A 26,677-nucleotide genomic window follows, 5' to 3' on the forward strand; every position below is an offset into this window, starting at 1 on the left:
TCCTTTGTTCCTTATTTGCAAGCTAATGATTTAATCCATGGTGCAGTGCTGCAGACTGAAGATAGAGAGTTTTGCCTTTCTGTTTGCCAATAAGGAAGAGTATTCATTTTTTCTGACTATGGTACTTCCTGTTGGGGGGGGGGGGGGGCGGGTTTGATGTTTTTCCACAGAGAACATCTCATCTAACAGCCTCTTCTCCTCTGGATAGGAGGAACAAAGGGCGATCATTTTATATAGTCACCCCCCGAGGCAGATACTTTAGCGTTATAACGATATAATAACCCCTGAACATTAACGTTACGTAGTATGCCTGCTGGTTGCTTTGGCATAAGGAATGCTTTGGTGCTCCTCAGCTCCCATTTTACTGTGGCAGTGTTGTGACACGTAAAAGAGATGTGGACATCCGGTCAAAGGGAGAAGGTTTAATGAATCCCAGAAGTGTCTTCCAATATTTGGAGAAAGTATACTCTGTGCCTTTTTTCTCTTGAAAGGGTTGAAAATTCCTGTGTGTCTGGTGCAGTAGATGTTTAAAAGATCTGATTGTAGGCCTCTGCTTTCGAAGTTTCAGCATTGACGAATCGTTATGCCCTCTTGAGTGAAGGAGACTTCTCCATCATTGAAGTTGTGGGATTCAAACCACTTCCACTGAACCAGCTCATCTGGTTTTTATTTTTTTATTTTATAAATCTCAGCAGATTTTCAAAGAGCAAGTCTGCTTGCAGGAAACAGGGTGGGGAAATATTGAGCAATATTAACGAGTGGGCATGAGCCAGTGCTTAGTTCTTTCAAGCTACAATTTTATATTTTTCTAGTTTGATATTCTTCATACTAGAGCTAATAAGGACCTCGTCTTGAGTGTCCATGTGACTGCTAAATATACAGTCTGGATCACAGCAAGGAAGTAAGAAACCTGGGGGATTTGCAGCTTCTCTCTTTTCTCAGTTTTGGCTGGCTTGGTCACATTCCCAGGTCTGCCTAACACACCCTGCTTCCCCCTGGTCCCTGGCTGCATGACTGGGTTTCTCGGTGTTAATGCCTCCTCTAATCCTTGACCTCCTTCTTAGGCGTTGTGTCTGCCTTCATTTGGGAAACTCAAGTTATCTCTCCCTGTGCGGTCTCTTCGTGAGGCTGGGTCTCCGCACCTCCTGTTCTCCCTCCCTCCCTGCTGCCTGGCTTCTTCCACAGGCCCTTCCGCTTGCTTCCCTCTGAGACCATAATTCCTTCTGCTGCCCTGTCTGGCCATGGGACACCACCCCTGCGCCCCTTTCCCTCGGCTCACACTCCCCAGCCTCTACCAGGGAGCTTGCCGCATGAGCAATCGGCTGCACTGCCTGGTTTCTTTCATGACCCAGTCTTTCACCGCCTCCGTTAACTCCATCCTGCTCCTTTCTTTCCTTCCATCCCTTTGTGCTCTATTCTTTCGCTCTTGTCTCTTTCTCTCTGCTACCTTTTTGCTATTATTCCCCCCTCTAGGTTCCTGTCACACTTTCTCTTCTCTCCTTCTCCCTCCTCCTGGCTCCTTCTCCCTGTCCCCCTCTCCTCGCACAGAAACCTAGACGGTGATGGCAGATGAGGACCGCAGCACCCGTCTGGCCTGCCCACGTGCATTGCCCATCTCCTGGTTTTCCCCCTTCACTTCTACACCACTATGGGGCACGGAACTTTCTTGATTCCATTGCTTTCCAATGCCTGTTCTCCTTTTTCTGTGTTAATCAGCCTGTGCTGTGCATTTTGATAGATGATCAGATTCTGTAAATATTAGATACTATTTCTGAAACCGGGCTCCTTTACCCCTGTGGTACTTAATGTTTGATAGTCATTAAGTCAAGTGAATAGAAAGCTGAGTCTACAATAACCACATTTAGCCTTTACATTTAAAGGTCCTGTTTTAGGTTTAATTTAAATTTGTCTTGTAAAAGAGTCACTTTGAAGACAGTGAAGATCCATCTCCATCTCCCGTAACTTAACACTTCATTTGTACATCTAAAAAAAAAAAAAATGGAAACCATACAATTCTTTTTTTTTTTTTTTAATTTTTAAATCTGAAATAAAATGGGCTCACTGTTCCCCAAATGTAATCATGAGGAGCGCTGGCTTTCACTGCAGCCTTCCTTTATTCATTTCCATTGTAATCCAGCACCTGCTAAATATCTAACAAATTGGCCTCTAACAAAACATTTGGTTATTATCGCAATAGCTCCGAGGTCTGACAGCCGCGTTGCCCCTGGAGTAAAGTGAATGTTATTTGTGGGTTGTACCATACCTTTCTTATTACCCATGTAAGAATTATCAAAGATGTAACCGAGCTCGGGAGACCACCTCAGTTCCTTCTTCTGATGAGGATGCTGCTACAATATTCTTATTACCACGGTGTTAAGAGACAATGTAGGGAGGATAGGTTTTATCACACCCCCATGTAAAATGAAGCTTTGCCAAGGCACGGAAAGTTACACCAAAGCGAACTTACGCGCACAGGTTTACTTTGAAAATGATCTCACTTAAGCTGCGCAAAGTTACGCACAAGTTATGAGCTCTTTGTGGCACGTGGACTTGTGCGGGTTCATTTACGTGCATACACCCTCCCTCCCCCCAACTTCCGGTAACGTCTGACTTTTGTGCGTACATACGTAGGCACAAAATCGGATTTATGCAAACACATATGCTCAAACTCCACAATTTTATAGGGAGCAAGTCCGTATATTTTTGTGCGTAAATGACTTTGAAATTACCCCCTTAGTTTTAGCGGTCATTGCAACATGCTTAGGAGTATTAGGGTCAAATTTGAACAACCCAAACGCAGCCGAAAAAAGGCCTAAATAACAAGTTAAAGCATTATGTGGCATGTTTTGGAGGTCTTATATCAGACCGAATTATTTTTGATGTTTAATATTTGTGATGCCTCGACACCTGTGTTCAGGGCTGGCACTTGGATTGTGGCCTGTGTGGCCGCAGAGGGCCACCATGCTCAAAGGGGGTGCTTTAGCTCCTTCCCTCTCATATGATGTTTGCAAGCAGGAGACTCGGAGACACCGTTCAAGAGGGAAGGAGGCTTCTGTCTGTGATGGTAGGTGAAGAACTGACCTGCAGGGAGGAGGAGAGGGGGGGAATGCTGCTGGACAGGAAAGGGGGAGTGGAGAGAGAGAAGGGAATGCTGGGCACTGTGGATAGGGTGAAAGAGCAGGGAAGAGGGAATACTGGTGCTAGACCGAGGATGAGGGAAGTGTGTGTGTGTGTGTGTGTGTGTGCGGAGAGAGATGGATACACTCTGCGGGTGGCACAGCCACTGCCAGAGAGTTCTGTACCAGAGCTGCTGCCAAGGGGAATAGGGGGCATCAGTTTTCAGTTTTGCATCGGGTGCCGTTAGACTAGAGCTTGTCCTGCCTGTAGTTTACCTGGCACTACAGCTTGGGTGAAACGTCATAAAACAGCCTCATCAGGCAGTCATAGTCTGGCTTTCATCTAACAGTATCCAATGCCGCATCACACTATAGTACTGGGAGACATCGGGGAATGCTTTACCTGGCTGTTATAACTTGTATAGGATGCGTTCTAAACTTAAATAGATGTGTGATCAGCAAAATTGGATTAGGGCAAATACTTTCTTTTCAACTTGGTCTCGGAGGCTGAGAAAGATAAAGGGACCAACCTACTGATGCTCATTTAGTGTTAATACCCACGTTCAGTGTGCATTACCACAGGCATTAGCTAACATCCATGCGCAAAGAACGTTAACTCTTACTGTCTGCATGTGCATTAATATTACAGCTGGTTTCCTGTTGTGACACTAACATGCTTGCAAATGGCAAAAAAAATTAGGATGGGCTCATTAGGTATTCACCCTGAATATACAATCTGGCATTAATAATATTTAACTGGGCTACTGCAGGCCAGTGAATGAAGGCCTGATCAGTTTCAGGGGTGGGGTAGGGGAGGGTGTGGCAGGGGTGAGGTAGCGAGTAGGCAGTTTCCTTGTGCTAACGTAAGCACTTGGGAAACCTAATATTCAGAGCACAGTAGTGCTACCATGGTAACCCTATCTCTAATGCAGCCATGGTAACCCTATCATAGCAACATGGTAAATGACAACAGAAAAAGACCTTAATGGCCCATCCGGACCCGCCCAACAGTGATCCATCCACCCTGGGCAGTTGTGCACATAAATTCTCACATGGAACCCGACATCCACTTCTCCGTCCCATTGTCCTTCACCCAACTTGTCCCACTGCCCTCTAATGTCCGATTTTTCCAGACTAATGATGGGTAAAACATGACAACGTTCAACGCACAATTGGCATCTGAAACTATCATACAATGCATCTTACCAAATGACATGAGACTGAAGACCCTAATATCTATACTCTGGAGAAGAGGAGAGGCAGACTTTCAAATACCTGAAAGGAATAAATGATGCAAAAACAATTTTTTTTTTCTGGTGGAAAGGAAGTTGTAAAACTAGGGGCCCATGATTTGAATCTCCAAGGGGGAAGACTCAGAAGCAATGTCAGGAAATATTTCTTTATGGATAGGGAGGTGCATGCATGGAATGCCCTCCTGGAAGAGGTGGTGAAGACAAGAACCGTAATGGAATTGAAAAGGGCGTGGGACAAACACAGCGGACCCCTTGCTGGCTAAAGAATGGGGTACTTTCTCTATTCTGCTTGGGAGTAACCTGCAAGGGGCGACAGTTGCTACTACCCTAAAAAACTCACTGGGCAGACTGGATGGACCATTTTGGTCGTTTACTGTCATTTACTGTGTTTACTATAGTTTTTAACACTGCTTAGTATGTAGACCCCAAAGTGACTTACCCAAGGTCATACAGAGAGTTAGAGAGTAGTCTTGAATTAATGTTCCATGACTTCTTTTTGCTTCATAGTCCATTGCTCTAGCCACTACACACAAGGTCATTTAAGTATCCATTCAGTCCCTATTCAGGTGCAGGGAGTCTGGCTACTTTATATTGGATATTCAGCAGCACGGGTGCACTGTTGAATATACCTGGCTATCTTAAAGTTAGCCAGATAAGTTTATCAGCCTCTGAGGCAGCCCAAAAGTTAGCTTTATAACTTAGTTGGATAATGTTGAATATCAGCGGTAGCTAGCTAAATTATCTGGTTAACTTTGCTTCACCCTAGAAGACCCAGCAACTGCCCCCAACTTAGCCATACAACAACCTAACCGGGTAGCGATCAAACGGATGGGGAATTCAAACTCCTTTTGAATATGAACCTCATAGCAGCTAAATAAAATGCAATTTGCGATGTCTCAGTCTTATTCTAATGAGGAAAACTTGTATTATTTTTCATGATTTTGATTTTGTTTTAAAAATCTGGATATTTTTACCTAGGAACTGCAACATGGTCTTGGAAGATTTATTTTTTTATTAAATGCGGAGAGAGATTTCACAGAAGCTTGGAACACATAACTGCAACAATCCCCCAGAATCTATGTCATTTTTTGGGGGGTAGTTTTAAGCTGATAATTCCCGATGAACGAAGAAACGCAGATGCAGTCCTGTCCCTCATTGGTGGGAGCAAAAAGGAAAACCTGCTGGTCTTGTCATCGGTAATGGAAAGAAGTAAGGATGTGCTGCGGAGGGAAAAAGTAGTGGATGGCAATGGATTGCGGGATCCTAGTTAATATGGTTTCACAAACGGAAGGTCCTGAAAGCAGGATTTGATTTCTTTGAGCTGTGGATTCGGTAGGGCCCTGGACTCTTGCTTCATTCAGAAAACGGGCGAGCAAGCTGGCCAGCCTGATAGAGGGAACAAAAGGAGTGAAGAGAGAAGATGAAGAATGAATTAGCTGCTGGGTTGGCCTGGCAAGCTGCTACTACAATAACAACGAGAAGTCGTAGTGGAAACACAGACGCTCCCCTAGCCAGGGCTGTCTGGCAGGTTGTGATGATAGAAAAAAGGGACAATGCCGAAACAGCCCACAAAGCTGCAAATTATGTGGGCACTCTTAGCACATGTTCGTCATACTAAATTTCAAAAAAAGAAACTACCAGCATTGTTTTTTGTTTTTTTTTTTTAATTAGCATAAAGTCTGGGCATTAAAAGTGATTTGAACTTATTGCTTTGGGTGAGGAGCTAAGGATGGTGTGATGTGCTCTATTTATTTATTTTTTCTCTTCCAACCTTCAGGAATGGCTGCTCTCAGTTCAGCTAAACATAGGCGAGCCATAGATGACTGCATGCACTTTCAGCTGGACTGAGGAGGGCACTTTAAGAACACTTCATCCATTGTAAGGAGGCTAGACTACTTTGCACTCTAATGGTCCTCGTGATTAGGAGCTGGGTCTGTCTGGCAGGCTGTACGTAAAGTGGAAACTGGAAGTCCTCGAGGACATGCAAGAGCTCATGTAGTTGGGTCTGCCTGGCAGGCTGTGCGCTTTTTGTGTTGAACAGTGCTGTGGACTGGCGGTGGTGGCAGGGAGTTGTCTCAAAAGAACCAAGAAGGCTGGATGTTCGCATAAAAGCCGTGCAAGTGTTGGTGACTATCTGGATTACTTTGGCAGTTTGCCGTTGAAAATGGGAGAGGGATATGCTGGGTGTAAATTAAAACGGGGCTCTTGTAGGTAAAGCCACCCAGGAATATGAAATACAATGAAGGATGAGGAGGAACATGTTCTTCGATAAGGAGTGATATCCTACAGGCAGGCAGTCACACTATATGGCTGGTAACTGGGATATATCCTTGGCAGTGTGGACAGTAATAACTGGGCAGACAAGCTGGACCAGTTTTGTCATTTTTCTGCCTTCATCTACTATGTTGTTGTATTAATTGAGTGAGAAGTGGGTTAAGGATCAAGACTCAGGGAATGGCTTTTAATGGGATCCAATCTGGTGAAGGGAAAACGGCTCCTGGAGTCCACAAGGGTGGTGAAAAGCCCTGTCTTTTTCAATGTATCCCCTGGTCACATTGCTGAAAGGCTAGAAGGGCTGGTGTGCCTGTTTGCAGATGACATAAACAGAGTGAATACACCAGCGGGGATAGCTAAAGTGAATATTGACCTCGAAACATTGTAAAAATGGTCAAGCAGTTGCCAACCATGTTTTAATAAAAAATAACATGAAAAAGCAAAGCAAAATCATGAATTTTGGAGCAATTTTCATAGGGATTTCTGCAGGTAAACAGGTGTTTACCTGCAAGAAAAAAAAATTCCTTTGAAAAATGATCTCCTCAGTGCAGAGCTGGGAGTGGGGTTAGGGTTGTCCTGGTTAAGAATGCAGGGTAAAGAATTCCCATGGCACCTGCCCTCTGTGGGATTTTCAAAGGGAGTTTCCCTTTGAAATTCAGCTTGCAGGCCCATGGGTACAAAGTATCTGCAGGTCTACAAGCTGTATGGGAAGTACGAAAATTACCCTCCCTGGAAACAGAAATCCAAGGGTCCCATATCATTTGGGAGAGGAAGAACAAGCAGTTATCACACAGAAAAAGGAAATTGTGGTGGTATGGGGATCATCTCGGATTATCTCAATGTCTACAAAGAGGTTAGGGCTGTTCAGCTTGGAGAAGAGACGGCTGAGGGGGGATATGATAGAAGTCTTTAAGATCATGAGAGGTTTTGAACGAGTAGATGTGACTCGGTTATTTACACTTTCGAATAATAGAAGGACTAGGGGGCACTCCATGAAGTTAGCATGTGGCACATTTAAAACTAATCGGAGACAGTTCTTTTTTACTCAACACACAATTAAACTCTGGAATTTGTTGCCACAGGATGTGGTTAGTGCAGTTAGTATAGCTGTGTTTAAAAAAGGATTGGATAAGTTCTTGGAGGAGAATTCCATTAACGGCTATTTTAATCAAGTTTACTTAGGGAATAGCCACTGCTATTAATTGCATCAGTAGCATGGGATCTTCTTAGTGTTTGGGTAATTGCCAGGTTCTTGTGGCCTGGTTTGGCCTCTGTTGGAAACAGGATGCTGGGCTTGATGGACCCTTGGTCTGACCCAGCATGACAATTTCTTATGTTCTTATGTTCTTAAATCATGAAAGAGTAAATCGGTTATTAAATCTCTCAGAAAACAGAAGAATTAGGGGACACGCCATGAAGTTAGCAAATAGCTCATTTAAAACAAATTGAAGATAATTCTTTTTCACTGAATGCATAGTTAAGCACTGAAATTCATTGCCAGAGGATGTGGTTACAGCAGTTAGTGTAATTAGGTTTAGAAAAGGTCTGGATACGCTCCTAGAGCAAAAATCCATAAACTGCTATTTATTAATAAGCAGTAGTAGCTTGAGATCTATTTAATGTTTGGGTACTTGCCAAGTACTTGTGACTTGGATTGGTCACTGTAGGAAACAGGATGCTGGCTTGATGGACCCTTGGTCTGACCCAGTATAGCCTATCTTATGTTCTTGTTAGCAAATCAGTGTAATAAAGTAATTGGGAAGGTTAATGGTACATTTGAATGCATAAATAAGAACATAAGAACATAAGAAAATCCCATACTGGGTCAGACCAAGGGTCCATCAAGCTCAGCATCCTGTTTCCAACAGTGGCCAATCCAGGCCATAAGAACCTGGCAAGTACCCAAAAACTAAGTCTTTTCCATGTTACCATTGCTAATGGCAGTGGCCATTAGCAATGGTAACACTAGTAGGAAGTAGCATTTCTACTGTACAGATCTTTGCTAAGACTCTATTTTGAATATGGTATCTAGTTCATGGACCATTTCTACAGAAGGACATTGAAAAGGTGGTAGCAACTCAAAGGAGAACCACCAAAATGTTGTATGCCCTGAACTATTTATATGGAAATGCAGGTTAAAGATGTGCTGTCTAAGAGATGAGACTTCCTGCAGATTTGCTAGGGGCCAAAATAGTGACACAGTTCAAGCTTAAGAGAAACACAGAAAGATTTTAATATCACGGCAGGGTGGGAAGAGATCAGAGATTGAGGAAGGTCTATGACTTCACAGTATCCAGGTATACATGCGAAGAATGGGTGGACCAAATGGTCTTCATCTATCAATTACTTCTATATGTCTTATTTTCCGTTAATGATGATCAACCATCTCTTTTCTGTCTGTACAAACATTTCATCTTCAGATTCTGGTAAATATCTTTCAGGGTCATTTTTCTAATCACGTTAGGGCTTTATCGCAGGCGTTAGGGCCCTAACGTCCACGATAATGCCATAGCGCCTGCGATAAATAATGCATCGCGAGATGAGAATGCAAATTTTAAAATTTTTCCAAAATGGGAGGAGTTTGGGCAGAGTTAAGGTGGAGCAAATTAAAATGAGGGGTGCTTGGAGTTGCATGCAATAGCGTAACGCACGTTATTGGGGGTTTTACCGCCAGAAATGCACGCTCTACCTAGCTGCTATCAAGCTAGGTTGAGAGTACAATGTACAAATCTCATCTTTATGTACTTTCCTCATTCCAAATCACATCAAATCTTCACTGATATGTACTGTGCTTGTAAAAGTGCCCCCCAAAACCTAGGCCACCACCAACACCTTGCCCTGAGTTACTAGTTGTCCCTCTTACAGTGGTATAAAAAGTTTACTTATATGAGAGCCTTATAAAGAGTTTCTCTCATTTTCTCTCTCTTTCTCTCCCTCCAGCAGCCTGGGCACTATATTTATATTTATAGCAAAATGATAAATCTAGGTCTTTGTTAACGACTTTTTTTCTGTTTCATCCTTGGATAACATTAAAGCTCTGGCATCACTTGAAGGTCATCATACCTCTTGTCATGGGATATTTATTAGGCTTCCTCTTTAGTAGCTGAGAACTGTAGTCCATCATGTAACTCAACCATTTCAACAATGTGTACATGACAGGCTGGATTCTGTTCTGCCGCTGCAATATTTGTTTAGGTAATAACCGCATCATTCAGAGTATCTTAAGTTACCGTTTAGCAGGCCACATTTAGAGTATAGGTAGAAGCACAACCAAAACTAAACATGCACAGCATGGGCATATATCTTCTCGCAAAAATCTGACTTAACCCTACAATTCCATCACAGTTACTACACCAAGAACACATACAGGTTGATTGCACATCCCTCCTATAATAGCATGCTCATGAGGGAGTCTTTTTTTCTGTATTTTAATAATATATTTTCTAAATTAAATATAATATGCTTGGCAGATATGTGTGTTTATTTAATCATAATGAACTGCTTAAAAGTGAACATTTCTTTTCCACAGTTTAAGAGCTTCAAGTAGAGGTTTAAGGCTTTTGTTGCCCCTTCCAGAGCATAGCATACAGTTATAATGACCATTGCTGTGGGTATTTGGTTTAAAGCCCTTTGTCCATATTTTCTATTCCAAGAATACCTTTTGGTAAGTAAATAAAACTTTCTTTGTTAGTTCACTCAGTGATATAGAAATAAAGGTCAATGGAGATGTTGTGGTTTCCCTGTTCCTTCACAAATGCTTACAGAAGTTTGAAGAACAGGTGGCAGACAGATGGCGCATGACAAGGAAGGCATTATGAGATAGAAGAAAATAAAGGCAAATATACAAGTTTTAGATACCTTTTCACTTTCCTGGTCTGGTGATGTCAAGAAATATATATTGTTAGTCCAATTAAAAGATAGAAGGTAGAAGGTTGCAATATCTATATCTATATAATTTTTTGGTTTGTTTTATTTGTTAACCTTGCTTTCTGAACTGATGAAGGGAGCAAAGCTCTCAAACGTTAGTACTGAGTTAGTCCGTTAAAAAGGTGTCATGTACAACTTGCTTGTTTCTACATATTCAAGGGGTCTGTAACCCCTGGGTTAGTGTCCCATCATTGGACCCTAAAGCCCACACCTCAAATTATGGGATTAAGTGTGCAACTTTTGTCTCCTGACGTTAAGCCCTTCGGAAAGTCCAAGATTCCCTGTTGGATAGGGGGAAATATTATCTTCTAGGCCCTGAGCGCTGTTAATCAATGAACTGAACATTATGGTCTTCTGAATCAGCATCAATAATCACACTGGACGCTGAGCGAGTTTCCAAAGTAACTTTTAGTGATTAAAGATGGAAAAGGTGAATGAGAATTATCAATGACAAGTTCCTGTTTTCTTCAGTCCATACACTAATGATCTTCAATACGTTGTGGTTTTATAAATCCAGTCAATGTATTCTGTTACTGAAGTCAGTTTATTCTTTTAGTCCTTTTCCTTGCCAGTTTATGGAGTAGTTTTGGTACTTTCTCCAAGAATGCAGTGGACAGAATAATAACCCAAATTAGATGTTTTACTTCAAAGTCCCATTTTGTGCTATCTTTGTCCAGATGTAACAGACTTTACTTCTCTCTTCACTCTACTTCCCTTGTTGGTACCAGGAGGGTACCTCCTTATTCCTTCCTTCAGCATCCCGATGATGTAGATGTGGTTATCATCAGATGGGTGCCACAGCTCTTCTTAACATTCTCCTCCTCCGCAGAAATGAATACAAATGTATTTCTCCACAGGACTTCCAATAGTCCATAGGTTCTCTCAGAATGAAAGACACCGCTTCCTCCAGGTGGAATATATTGAGCCCCTGGGTCCTAGGCTACTCAGGCAAGTATGAAAAATACATTGTTATAAGGGAAAACCAAAAAGTTCCCAAAAGGCATCTTAAAGTTATGCAAAGGCATCCTTTCTTCTTGTCCATTTCCAGGCCTCATTCATAGAGGCCCAAGGGTCCTTCCCTAAAGAAAACAGGCACAATAGGAAAGACAGCTTAGTGACATTCTGCCCGTACCAGGGATAACTAAACATTTCACACCCTGAAATGGTGGCAGTGGTTTTTAAATTCTGGGGAATCTACCATTTAAGTCTCTCACTTGGGAGGAGCCAAGAGCCAACAATAGTACTACTTCTATCTTTCCTAGGGGAATAGGACATTCCTCTTATAGATCCTGTAGGTTGTCTACAGGACTAACACAGCATCCACAATACTTAGGCTAGGAAGAGCAGACTAAGACTCAAGAGGATGCCATTTTCTCACTAGCAATGGTGTTATGAGCAATATTAAAAGCCTAACCAGTGTCATCCTCATTATCATTACTGTTCACATGCTCAACATATTGGAATCGGAGTCATTTCTTTCTTAATTATCTCTGAGTATCCAGCAAAGATGAACAACCTGACTTTGATTACAAGATTTTCTTCATCTTTGGGCAACAAGTCACTGACAATACACAGGGCATTACATTTTCTTGGAAGAGACAATGGTTGGAGGATATAAATGATATGATTCTTTTTCCCCCAAATGATTTGAAAATATCAGTTTTTGTCATGTTTGTGCTATGTATGCGAAATAGCATAAATCACATTGCAAAATTTTCTTATGTGGTTTGTGTGGTTTTGGATGTTATTTTTAAAATATTCCCACTGCACTGCTTGGGCTTGCCAGCTTCTATACCTAACCTGTATCTGGGCCTCTCATAGCAATACTAGCATTGCATTGCTCTAACAAGAATGCAGTATTATGTTGGCTGTTTTTAGTATAGCCAAGATAACTAGCATAGCAGGCCAACGATGGAGCTGAGTTAGAATCAGGTAAGGGAGAATCCTGCTTTCGGCTCGTCATGGGGAATTTTGGGGTGGATTGACATGGGGTAGCCACTCTGTATACAGATTAGTTGGGGGGTGGGGGGAGGTCTGGACAGAATAGTTTTATTAAATGGCAGAAGGAAGAGAGGGATTGGGAGGAGGGTGGTTCCTGGACCCAATACCATTTATTTTTAAACACAAAGAAACAAAACAATGAAATAATTAACAGAGTTGAAAATGAGACAAACACAATGACATAGCATAAAATGAAAATGCTTTCCATGCCCATCCCTGGTGGCTATCTTATCTAGTATATCTTTATAAGACTGGTCAGATGGTGTTCCTTTTGCTAGTATACAAAAAGGCTGCCACAGGTGTTGACTCTTTTGCATTGTTTGTAGTCATTAAATGTTGCAAGGTCAGAGTATGCAACAATAGTTCCAATGCCATTGGTGTCTTTTTCAATATCATCTAAAATCTCTGTCTAGAAGTCTTCATCTTATCCAATATCTAAAGACGCTAGATGTAATATTCAGTCATTGGACAGCATGCAAAGTTAGCCGGAAAAGCTAATATTCAGTGGCGCAGTCACACTATTGAATATACCCGACTATCTTAAAGTTAGCTGGATAACCTTGTGCGGCAAGCTAAGCTTTGTACTACTCTACAGCACGACCAGAGTTAGCAAGATAACATAGGGGGCCGATGCAATTAAGACGCGCTGAAAGTGGGTGCTGAGTGTTCAGTGCCTGCTTTCCTAATGCACCCCTAGGCACCCGTCCTGGGGGCGCAATATTTAAATTAGGGGTTGAATGGTCAAGGAGGTTCTAGGGTCACTTGCGTGCCTCTAGCACCTCCTTGACAGTGAAAGCCCATGAGCAATCGGCTGTCTGCCGATTTAGAAAATGGACTCTTAATTCATTGGAGTCCATTTTCCTAATCAGCGCACAGGCACTGGCTATTCAGCTTTTATTTTTATTAACTTTTTCAAAGTTTTTGTTCCTTCTACTTAATATCGCAACGATATTATGTAGAAGGATGTACAGAAAAGCAGCATTTTCTGCTTTTCTGTATAACTTTTGGGAATGCTCAGCAATTAACACCTGCTCTAGGCAGGTGTTAATTTTTGAGCGTAGGACGCACATTTCTTTTTGCATTGCGTTTGCATGTGATGAGCGCGGTTAGTTTTGCTGTGCATTGGACAGGCGTTGTGGAGGCGCCTGCAAAACCCGCATCTTCCTGCAGGTTAAACAGTGTGCTTGGCCGAGCGCACTGTATTGCATCGGTCCCTTAGCCGGCTACTTAACTCCACCCTGGAGCATCCCCGGAATGTCCCTACACACTCAATATGGACCCCAATGCTTGTTTGCTCTTATGTGACAGCTTCTCGTCTGAACTGAATGCAGTGATAAGGTAAACATTATTGTAGTAGGCTTAGAAACAGAAGCAACTGGAGTCAGAGGATGCTTCCATGTCTGCTATCTATAGGGGCTTGCAACTGTATGCTCAAGGTGAAATAAGTCTGAGGCGTTTTAAACTTTCATCCAATGTTGTTGCCAACATATAATGCTCAGTTCAGTATTAAAATCCCTAGATCTTGATTTAAGGCAAAATAGAGTTTTTTAGACAAGGCAAACATGCCTGAAAGCTTGTTGATAGAATTTTTCCTTTTGCTTTTCATTTTGTTTCGGGAGGAGCCTTATGAGAGGGATGGCTTGGCTGAACTGGCACTGTCAACACTCACTTCTCCAGAAGCCCCTTCAAAAGGTTGAAGGAGCTTACCCAGGTAGACCATCAGCTTCCAGTGACCCAGAGTGAGGAAAGCTCTCTCTCTCTACACCAACATTAGTATAGCTGGATGTGGCATTTTGTTGTTCATGTGGTCTCTGTAGCAAGTAAGTCAGATTCCACATGGTGATAGCTTCTTTCTTAAGCAGATGCTGCAGTAAATCATTCTGTTTCTACAGCTCTCATGGCTTTCAGCATGCTGTCACAGAGTGTCTGTCTGAAATACTAACATATTTTGGGTAATAGCCAGAACTTCCTGTATACTATTTTTTCAAATTGAGAGCATGTACAAAACAGTGGGGGTACACAAAATCTACCTCAGCCAGAAGGGTCAGCATATAATTAACTTCAATAAAATCCTAAAATAGTAACTTTAAAATATTTTTATTATACTATTAATTTTAATACACATTAGTTTCCATATATTTTATATATCTATATCCATACTGTATACAAATTCTCAATACATACTCATATGTCACAAATGTTATAATAAAACATTATGACAGAAAATAAAAAATCACACATCCATACATACCAGAATACTTAGCTATTCATACAAACAATCACCTCATAAAATAACAAATCACCTAACTGAGATTCAGAGGAGCATAATTTTCTAATTAAATTTACAATATATGGGTATTCTTTATGGAAGAAATAGTCTATTACAACTTAATCTTGCTCTTGAATTGCAACAATATAACTTTCAATAGCGATCCCTTTTTCTTGCAAACCAAACAATAGTTTCCAATTGGAATGCAATAATCTCTTCCTCTGTTGCGCTGGAGGTGGACCCTTGGCCTGGCGCAGGATTGGTACGGCCCTCTGGTCGGACCCAGAGAGCACCTGCCACCAGGAGGTGGAGCACACAAGGAGATAGAGGCTAGCTGAAGCTTCGCCAATAACAGTCTGGGGTTTCCGCAGGTTGAGCTCTTGGGTACTCGGACCACCTGGACTTAGGTGGGCCTCAGAGGGTCGCCTGGAGAGGTAGCGGTGTGCCCACCATGAGTAAGGGTGCGCGGCTGATGCAGAGAGGATGGACCAGACCTGAACGGGAGACTCCGGAATCCTCAGGGAGATAGCAGTTCAGGAAGGTTCTCCGGGCGGAACAGGCAGCACCTGTGGGTCTAGTCAGATGAAGGCCATGGACAGAGTCCAAGCAGGTCGGTCTGGTGGTCACAGGCAAGAAGAGAGTGTCCGAGTGAAGCGCAAGGGTCAAAGCCAGGGTATACATCCAGAAGTGGTCAATCAAAGCAAGGGTCAGTTCCAAGGTCAGTCCGAGCATAGTCAAGGCAAGCGAGGGTCAGTTCCAGGCAGTGGTCAACGTGGTCAGGCAGGCAGAGGTCAGTTCCAGGCAGGGGTCAACATGGTCAGGCAGGCAAAGGTCAGGTCCAGGCAGTGGTCAATCATAGTCAGGCAAGCTGAGGTCAGTACCGAGAATCAGTCTGAAGGGTACTAGCAGGGAACGTGGAGCAGGAACAAGACAGATGCTGGAAGACATGGAGGACCAGGGGAACACTGGAACACGGAGACGCTGGGACACGGGAACACTGGAACAAGGAGACACTGGAACGCAGGATCAGGCACAGGAACAAGGAACAGGCAAACTCGAAACACCGAGGTGTCGACCCTATTGCCAAGGCGAAGGTCCTAGGGACAGGGCCTTGCTTTAAATAGGGCTTCTACATGACATCATCGGGAGGCGTCCGAGTCGGGTTTCCCACGCTGAGCCCTTTAAATAGAGAGACGTCGGCTGCGTGCGCGCCTAGGGGTGGGGCCGAAGAGATGGAGGACGTGGAGCCCCTGCGAGAGCTCTGCTGCGAGTCCTGTGCTGTGGATGGAGCCGAGGACGCCTGAGGAGAGCGTCAGGGAAGTCAGGAGTTGGCAGCCATGGCCAGGTCGGAGCTAGTGGAGGGCAGCGCGAGGTGAGCAGGCCCAGTCGCGGCACCAACGCAGCTGGGAGGCACAGCATCCTCTTGTGGTCCAACAATTAGAATCCCGACTGGGGCATGAGTTTCGCCTTAAAAATGAGGCTGCTTCAGGGGGAACTAAACCACAGAGAATATATATACAAAAAATATTATTACACAGACATATTGCATCAAAAAATTCCATAACAAATTATAATGATTGTATTGGTAAAAACTTACCAACTTTTAATCCCGTGTATTCAAAAACTAAAATATTTTTTACTGCAAACTCAGTTAATAAAGGAATATCCTTCTAAGTGTTTTTCATCGGCTTCAGCCGCTGGCATCCCGCTTGCCAATAACTGGTAAAAAGAGAAACAAAAGAATTTTTTAAAATACACAACACCCAAACTTTCTATCTACAATTTCTTCAAGAACATTTTTTGTATATGGGCAGCTGAAAACCATAAAAAATTATATTTATCTAATACATACCTTTAAACCAGTAGAGAGCAAGGCATCACTGCAAAACACCAAAATTTTAAAAACTGCGGGGTAGGCTAAAATAAAAAAAATACTTCAAAGAAAATAAACGCTGAAACAAAAACCATCTTAGGAACCTAAAAAAAAAATCACACTATTGTAATTAACAAATAACAAAAAGTGACAATACTGGCTTACCATCTCACTTCAAAGATCTCATAAAGAATATGTCTCATAATACCATTGCGCTGACCACAGTCAAGACACAGAAAGCGGACGTTCATATTCCACCTATACTTATATTCCTTGCCATCAGTCAAATGTACCAATCAAAATGAGTCATCTCAAAATGACTAACCAATCACCATTAACCCTTCTTGAATAGAAGGAAAATACCTCTGTTACTCCATAATCTCTCAATAGAAATCTAATAAAATGAAAATACAAAGAAATTTCAAAGGATAAATTCCAATCTCAAAAATACACCCAATTCTGTTTTTTGATTAAGACCACATGGTATCAGAGTCCAGCCGATAAATCCATCTTTGTTCAAATTTAATCAGAGATCTTGATGGACACTGACTTGCTGTAAAGCAAAATCCTGCAAATCTGTAATCTAATGCCATACTTCCATCCAATGCTGTACTAAAGGTTCCTCAACCCAGAAGTGTTTCAAGTTACTACTATGTTCAATGATCAATGATCCTTGTTTTCAGGCAATGGGAAGTTTTACCCACATATAATAGTGCATAAGGACATACAATAATGTATATCTAATGTTTGGACTGACAATTGGTGGAAGATCGCAATTGGAATTGGGCCTGACTTACTTCTTTATGCCGATGACATTCAGTTTCTGGTACCGATTCAGGATTCCGTTGAAAAGTGCTTAAAACAACCTCTATGTATTTATCAGTAATAAAGATGTTATTAAATCACATGAAACTCATACTGAATATAAATAAAACAGAGATATTATTCCTGGATCGAAAAATGGTCATAAACAACCTTCCACCTCTCAAAGTCGACAACTCCCACAATGAAATTGAATTAACAACTTTTACCAGAGACTTTGGTATTTTCTTAACAGTGAACTTAACTTGAAAAAACACATTGCCCTAAAAGTGAAGGACGGATACCACAAATTATTAACCCTGAGATGCCTAAAACCTCTACTACCCACAAACAATTTCAGGACCGTACTACAACTCATAATCTTCGCCAATATTGATTATTGCAATTCTATGTTACTTAGTCTGCCTGTTGCCACCTTACATCCCTTACAAGTCCTACAGAATTCAGCTGCAAGACTACTGACAGGTAAAAAGAAAATCAACCACATTACGCCCATACTGATGTCATTACACTGGCTTCCGATAAAACATTGGATCGAATCTAAGGTTCTATGTTACCTACACAAGATCATTAACGGTGAACAAACAGACTGGCTAAACACAGCAATTAGGCTACACGTTCCAGAGAGAAACCTTCATTCTGCTGGTAAAGGCCTTTTAACAATTCCATCCGTAAGAACAGCCCATCTATGTAATGTTCGCATCCGAGCAATTTCCGTAGCAGGCCCCAAAATCTTGAACACGTTACCATTATCCCTTCAAACACAACCAGACCCTAAACTATTTAGGCTAAACCTGAAAACCTGGCTTTTCACCAAAGCATTCCAGGAACATCTCCCAGACAGAATTTGAAATATTAGCAGGAGTTCAGGCCCCCATTATATTTGTAATTATTTTAGCACTGTTTTTAAGTTTTAATTTATGTATTCTATTCTGAATTATTGTATTAGCTAATGTTCTAATTTGTAAACCGTTATGATGGTCTAACCGAATGACAGTATATAAAATCAATAAAATAAATAAATAATGTTTTAGGATGTTCAAATGTTTCTAAAGTTAAAGAGACACCACAAACACTACAACCACCTCAGGGATGATGGCCCCTAGGCGTATTGACATCTACATTCTTAAGAGTCTGATAGAAAAGAAGAGACCAACTCATCTCTCAGGTTCTTCTCATGCTTATAAGCAAACATAGGAAACTCTTTGAAGACATCACATTCTCTCGGCATCGACCAGTGAGACCTAATAATGTTCACCACCTTATGTGTGATGGGGATATGTGGTAAAACACAAACAACCCTATCATTAGTACTGGGAGATTTGTTTACAGAGCAACCATTTGCGATCACAAAAGTGCACCCTCTTGTAGGTTTTCTTGATTACCTTTCATGGATATAAGTTTCTAAAAAGGAGGCCTGCATGTAAACTGCCTGCTCCTTAAATTCCTCCAATGAGGAGCACACACAGTGTAACTGAAAAAATTGACTTAACAGGTATAGATTCCTTCATCTATCAGTGCACAAAATCTCCCATCCTGAGAATACATGAAATGTTTGCTAAGTTAGCAAATTCAAAGAGCAGTTTAATTCTGCCAAATTTCTCAGGTCCCACTAGTGCTATTGGTGCCATAGAGTTTTGTAATAATAATAATCACTGTATAATGATGATGCTTATTGTGATAATGAGGAAGGCAATGAAGAACCAACAGTCAAATAAACCTGTCAGTATCATATAATCATAGCCCCATGTCCTGCAGCAAGAATTAGAAAATTCTGTAGCAAAGTTTCTGAAATCCTGTGGCATATTTGCATGAATATATGTAGCTCCTCTTCTAGTGGTGTGCTCCTCAGCCAGAGGGATAGTTTCCATGATAACACTTCTGCGGTTTCTCTGGAGGTACCTCTAATCAGCAGTCTCTTTCTCTATGACTGATTTGGCTAGGCAACACTTTCAGGGTCAGCTCCTGTTGGGTGAAGAGCAGGAGAGGTTGGCAAAGGCAGTGGGCAACTCTAAGGTCCCATGTCTGCCGGGGGATTGAACATAGGTTCTGCTATGAAGTCACACTGAATACCAGGGTTTAGTCATTATCAGGTCTCCCCAACCCTGTCATGAATTCTATGAATGGGGGAAAAGATATACCTTCAGGGAGCAGGTCATTGGGTAAAAGTCTTTCCAGGGAGTACAAGCTTAGAGCTTATGTCCTTGTGATTTCTGATGCAGATAGACCAGAGTGGAGGTTGGATGTTCCAAAATAAATGTTGATTGTGATACTTGATCTGTGTCAATATATTGGCACCAGACATGCTTCCATCCATGTTCAGACCCAACTCCAACTTCAAATGTAATCAGGGTATGTGTTCCTGAGGTATTTGTCCCAGGGTTTCTCCTCTCTTTCAAGGAAGTGGAGAAATAAGGTGCCTAGGGTGGAATGGAATCTTCTACATTCGGTGGTTCTTCCCTTCCAAAAATATCTATGGTCCACTGCTAGACTCCACTCCTCTTCTTCCTGTTCTCTCAGGGTAGAGACTCCTGTGAAGGATAAGAACATAAGAAATTGCCATGCTGGGTCAGACCAAGGGTCCATCAAGCCCAGCATCCTGTTTCCAACAGAGGCCAAAACCAGGCCACAAGAACCTGGCAATTACCCAAACACTAAGAAGATCCCATGCTACTGATGCAATTAATAGCAGTGGCTATTCCCTAAGTAAAATTGATTAATAGCCATTAATGGACTTCTCCTCCAAGAACTTATCCAAACCTTTTTTGAACCCAGCTACACTAACTGCACTAACCACATCCTCTGGCAACAAATTCCAGAGCTTTATTGTGCGTTGAGTGAAAAAGAATTTTCTCCGATTAGTCTTAAATGTGCTACTTGCTAACTTCATGGAATGCCCCCTACCTAGTCCTTCTATTATTCGAAAGTGAAAATAACCGAGTCACATCTACTCGTTCAAGACCTCTCCAGTTTCTTCTGTTTTCTCTCCAGATGATCTTCTTCAAACTCCCACTTCTCTTTTCAGATGCTATACTGGATCTTTTGAGTTGGAAGATCCTGAAAATCATACAGCAGGGAAAGAGAAAACTACTTCTTTCCCCACTCGTCTCTTGAGCAGAAAGGGTGGGTAGAAAAATGTCTTCCTGAAACAAAACCCCCAAAACAGCAAAAGTACTCAAAACTCAGAGTTGCCCCAATCTAAACATTGGATGTGAGTTAGAGGTTTTTTTCCCCCCCTCTTCCCAGCCTCACTCAGTGCAGGCATGGAATCCCATACGCAACAGGGATAGATGAACTCACAAAACTGAAGTAAAAAAAATCATTGAGACTCACTCTATTAATCACAGGTTGTGGACTAAGAAGAAGTTGCCTTACGTCTTATTCTACTCAAGAAAGATGTGACTTCAAGCTGAATAGGAATAGAGCAAGAAGCAAAATAAAGCCTTTTGCTTCACACTCACTTCATTCTCACGCTCTTCCTAAGTGTAGCCTGCTCTAGTGATGGAGCTGTAGCAAAATGGCACGCTCCCTTCCTACCTCCCTACAGATCCAACACTAGGGTCAAATACTGGTTGAGATCCCAGTGGGATTGCCAGCTTTGCATATTAAATGATGTCAACTTTTTGTTTTTGACATTACTTTTGTGCCTGGATAATTTATTTTGCTAATGTTGGGGGAAAAAGGGATCTCTGTGGTCAGTGCTGGGAAGGGTGGAGAGGGATATAGAATAGCTCAGGGCATCCCAAACCTGTCCTGGGGACCCCACAGCCAGTTGGGGGTTTCAGGGTCTCCACAATGAATAATCATTAGATAAATTTGCATATACTAGGTCTCCATGGTAATGCAAATTTCTCACATGCATATTCACTGCGGATATCCTAAAAGCCTGACTGGCTTTGTGGTGCCCAGGACAGGTTTGGGAAGCCCTGGAATAGGGTTATCGCAGGGGATCTGGAGAATGGGAAGAAGATCTTGAAGAAGTGAGATGGAGAAGAGATCTCAGGCAGAGTGGCAGAAGGATAGGAGATGAAGAGGAGGAGAGGGGGAATTGGAAAGGGGGGGTGAGAGGAGAAAAGGAAAGGGGAGCTCATAGAGGGAGAGGAGAAAGGAGGAAGCCTGGATCAAGGAGGGAGAGATCTAGGATCAGGAGAGGAAGGAAGATGAATTTACACACCCCCTTCTCCCAATGATCCCTATTTCTCATTCATACACGCACATATATTCCCTACACCCCTCCAGTTGCCCTGCTACCCCCACTCCTCTTCAGTTCCCCTCACTTATTCTCACAAATTCAGGCTCAGTCCTCTCCCTTACTCCTCCCAAACCCTCTGCCCGCATGCTGATGTGGGCTTTGTGGTAGGACAGCAGTACCAGGGTGACTCAGGCTGCTTCCTCTTTCCGTTCAGCCTGGGACTGGAGTGTCATGCGATGGGGAGGCACCGTAGGGCCCTGTGGTTCAAAGCGTGACACTCTGGCCCTGGTCTGCACAGGAAGGGGAACTAGCCCGAGGTGCTGCATGGCTGCTGCTTGGCTATTGTCGAGGGTGGGGGAGAGAAGATGTGCAGGCTGCCACCCGACTCCCTGGTTTCCTCTGGCAGTTTTTCAGAGAAGGAATTCTGTATGTATGGCTGGAGTTTTGTATCCTTTCCTGCGGTTGCAGAACTAAAGGAGACCAGGGCATATAGAGATCAATATTCAAAATTTGTTCAGTGTTATTTAGTCAGATAAGTTAAACTTATCTAGTTAAGTAGCGGCTGCTGAATATGTTCCTACATTCAGTGGCAGCCACTTAGCCACATAAGTCACTTATATGGCTAAAAGGTTAACCACAAAGTTTGTGGTCTTATTTATTTATTCGGTTTTATATACCGATGTATAGTTTTTCAACCTTCACAACGGTTTACATTGTAAAAATTTAGAAAAGAACAGACATGATACTTAAATCAAATTACACAAATCAAAATACAATTTGGTCTTAAAATAAAACTGAAATAAACATTAATTAGTTCATAAATAAATCACTTACAATAAATGGATTAAAATGAAATTAAAAATAATTAAAATAAAGATAAAATCATTTGCTCTTGTAGTGTAGTGGGGAGCAAGTTAGCTGTATCTGTAACTTATATGGCTAAGCATGGATATGTACATGTATATTCAGTGGCTTAGTCATGCTACTGATTATACAGTACCTTGAAACTTAGGGCCTCATTTACCAATATCGCATTGGTAACGCATTAAGGGGCGTTTCCCATACAAATGAGGCTTTTGTCATGCAGCGGGGAAACTTTGCGTGCCGCGATGTTTCGCCATTCGCGAATACATTTGCGCAAATCGCAAAGTTTCCCCGGTGCGCGATAAAACACCCAAAGAATCATGAGAGAGAGAGAGAGAGAGAGAGAGAGAGAGAGAGAGAGAGAGAGAGAGAGAGAGAGAGAGAGAGAGAGAGAGAGAGAGAGAGAGAGAGAGAGAGAGAGAGAGACTTGCTATATTGTCTCTTCCCTAGACAGGTATTTGTATCCCTATGGGAAGCCCACCTAGTAACTCGAGGTGGGGATTAGGTATGAGTGTAGGGGGTTGGGGGCCACTTTCACATTCAACATGAGACGTACGAACAGAGCAGTGGTCTCTTGTGAAGATTTGATGGCCTTCGGAGTGGGGAAACTCACTCCAAGATGAGATTTGGACAATGTTCTCTCCACCTAGCTTGTTGTTGCCCAGGTAGAGTGTCCATCAAGCTAGGTGGAGAGAACATTGCCCAAATCTCATCTTGGAGTGAGTTTCCCCACTCCGAAGGCCATCAAATCTTCACAAGAGACCACTGCTCTGTTTGTACGTCTCATGTTGAATGTGAAAGTGGCCCCCAACCCCCTACACTCATACCTAATCCCCACCTCGAGTTACTAGGTGGGCTTCCCATAGGGATACAAATACCTGTCTAGGGAAGAGACAATATAGCAAGTCTCTCTCTCTCTCTCTCTCTCTCTCTCTCTCTCTCTCTCTCTCTCTCTCTCTCTCTCTCTCTCTCTCTCTCTCTCTCTCTCTCTCTCTCTCTCAACATTGTGAACTGTGATACCTATACAATTCTGCTTGTTTGTATAGCAGAGCTCTAGAACATTCTTTTAGTGGGGAAAAAGCGTTTTGAATGGCAGCTAGAACTTAGGGACTGCCATGTGCAGGACATCGCAAACAACTATTTCAACTGCATAGAAAGGATACAGTTCTAAACCTGTCTTGGTAATATTGTTGCAACAGAATAACCTCTTGCTCCACACATTCTGCCCAGTTGCCCCTTGCTACTGAGACGCTATTTGATCTGAGATCATGTCTCTCCCTTGCTCACTGATTCTCTGGTTCTTTAATTTTCTCTCGACTCCTCCCTATATGTTTGCATCACTTCCTGTTGCCAAAATTGTAGTCAGGGAAGAGTTCCAGCAGGCCACATGACAGCGCCATTAATGGAGGGTCCAGACAAGGCCTTTCTATCCCACTCTTCAATCACAGAATTTGAGAGGGGACTCTTTATCCCTATTATTATTTAATCTCACACGGCGGGTCCCTCCCCCTGGGGCAGCCTTGGTTCCCAGCAACTCCTTTTCTAGGCCCAAGGACTATGGGTTCTTCCAGCAGACTCAGTAAAAAGGTTTTCTTATTTGTGTTAGCTTACTTTGCTTCATAGCATCCAGCGGCTTGGAGGCAAAGTAGCAGCTTCCCTGCCAGCCTAGCACCTAGTTCAGCACCTGCCAGTGGCCAACCCCGAGACTACTCTGATCATTGCTATTGCTTGATTTAGCAGCAGTTCAACAGGATGACTCCAGTGGTAGCCTGCACCCCTTCCAAATAATGACTCAAGTGGTAGCCTGCACCCCTTCCAAATAATTACTTCTATTACAGGAAGATCTTTTTTTTTTTTTTTTTAACCACAACATTGGATAGAAAACAAAACCCCACTCGGTCAGAAAAGAAATATCTGATGGCTTGGGTATCAATGGCAGTCTAGGGAAAGAACTTAGAGCATCCTGTTTGTGAAGAATTGATGAAGACAACATTGTTTTGCATGTGCTGCTACTCCTGCTGCTCTTGTGATGACACTGGCAGCTTCTGGCAGATCAGGGTCCAAGGATGTTGCTGGGGTTCATTTTATTTTTTTTGAGAATTATTTTTGTCCTGGTGAAGATTCTCCTTTTTACCTTCTTCTACCTTGCCACTTCATCTGCTATTGGTGTTAGTTGGAATAGTTGTATCCTTACTCCCAGCCCACCAGTTTCAAAAGAAGCAGAGCTTATCTATGTGTGCTAGTTATTTACCATGCTCAATGTGGCACTCTGTATGTCATCTGCACCCTCCGCCTCCCAGGACTAAGATGTCTCCTACTATTATAATCTGTCTTGTTTCCTACTGGTTTACCTTGCTGTACACTACCGTGGTTGAATCTTTTTCAAAGAAGCAGTGAATAACTCATACTAATCATATTGAAAGAAGCAGATCACAATTTGTGTTTGCCACATTTGTTTACTTCCATTGTTTCACATGTAGTCTGATTTTGGAAGCGTCCCTGCCCTGCCTCCCCCTGCTCCCCAATTCTATGGACCTTCACCCAACTGCATGTACACCCAATGGAATTTTTCAGTTTTGTGGGAGGGGAAGAGGGGGTCCTAGCAGTTTCCTTCTGCTCCTTTTCAGCTTCCAGCTTTTTTGGAATTGGAGATGGGATCCACTGCCATGATCCTTTATTTGCAACTATCCTGGGATATCTTCTCCCAACTCATCTAGCCCAGCATCATAGAAACAGTCCTTGGCTAGGGGTCATGCACTAGGGCTTACAATAGAATCTGGTTGCTTCGGCCTCTTGAAAACTCTTTTTCAGGACTATTGATTGTTAGCAGACTTACGAAGCCTGGCCGGATACTCCTCTATGGAGGCAGAAGGACTTATATGAGCAAGCAAGTAATTTGGTACAATAGTGAAAATTCTTCTTTGTGATGGAGCGATGGCAGTGTCATGGCGAGTGTCTACTTTCCTGCTCATATATTTTTATATTCGAGGCACGAGGGGAAGGTTTTCTGCCAGTGTTAGACTAAATTATTATTCCTATAATGGTAATGATGGCAATGATAATTTTTAGTGATGGGTTGGTCTGCTGGGAATTGCCTCGTGTTCTACTAGCACCTCTAGTAGAAGCAGCTGGCAGTACTAAATGTATATGATAAAGTTTTATAGATTCAAACCCAAAGGAATAGTTTTTCGACTTACTTTGGTCTTGTTTGGACCTTACAGCCTTTTTAATATGCTTTTTTTTCCTTTTTCTTGATTCTGCTGCTAATTGTTTTGACAGCTGTGAGTATTACTGCTATACTAAGTATCATTTCTGCCAGAGTATCAGTGTTTGCTTGGATGCCTGTTAGGAGTACTCCATAACTCTCTTCAACTGCAATAGAGCAGAAAAACCACCACAACAACAATCAAAAAAGCTTGTATTGTGTGATTTGTGACATTCTTGCTATAGGAACCACCTGCCTTCATTATATATTGTATTTTACTGTTTGTCATGGTACACATGGACCACATTAGCTTGCTTCTCTTCTACCGCTAAAATACACAAGGCCATTCTCATCCACAATGGATCTCAATTGCAAAATAATTAAAAGTCAAAGACTCAATGGGACTGGGGGCTGGCTCATCTCACCACAGTCCCTTTACTCCAGCTGTCTTCTCTCCTCTTTGTGATCCTCTAGTTCTTGTCTTCTTTTTTCTCCCCCATTTTTCCTTAATATTTCTTTTCTATTCAGTAATTTTTCTCACTGTTTTGCCTTCTCTTGGTACCTTCCTTCCTGTCTTTGCATCTCCCAGAGTTCCTTTTCCTTCGATCTGCTCAGCCTGACCATTCCTGCTGAGGCAGGTAGGTCCACAGAGGTGGCAGAGATTGGGTTGACCATGCGAACCAGAACCAATCCAACCCATGCTTGTGATTCTAAGATCAAATTTCCAGTGATCTACCCTTTCCAGATCAATTTTTAGATCATGAAAATCTGATTCCTGGCAGATTGAAAGGGTCTGATATTTTTGCTTTTAAAAATCTTCCTTATCTGTATGTGAAATGGCTCCATGATGATGATTTAAAGTTTTGCATAGTTGATGGCCT

At 42.4% G+C, this 26,677-nt stretch overlaps 1 protein-coding gene across 1 annotated transcript in view; it reads left to right on the plus strand.

Annotated features, from left to right (window-relative positions):
- SIM1 (SIM bHLH transcription factor 1) overlaps positions 1-26,677 on the plus strand; it is a 129,240-nt gene that overhangs the window by 60,213 nt on the left and 42,350 nt on the right. The window lies entirely within an intron of this gene.

The sequence above is a fragment of the Rhinatrema bivittatum genome, chromosome 3, assembly GCF_901001135.1.
Source record: "Rhinatrema bivittatum chromosome 3, aRhiBiv1.1, whole genome shotgun sequence".
NCBI classification, from domain to species: domain Eukaryota; kingdom Metazoa; phylum Chordata; class Amphibia; order Gymnophiona; family Rhinatrematidae; genus Rhinatrema; species Rhinatrema bivittatum.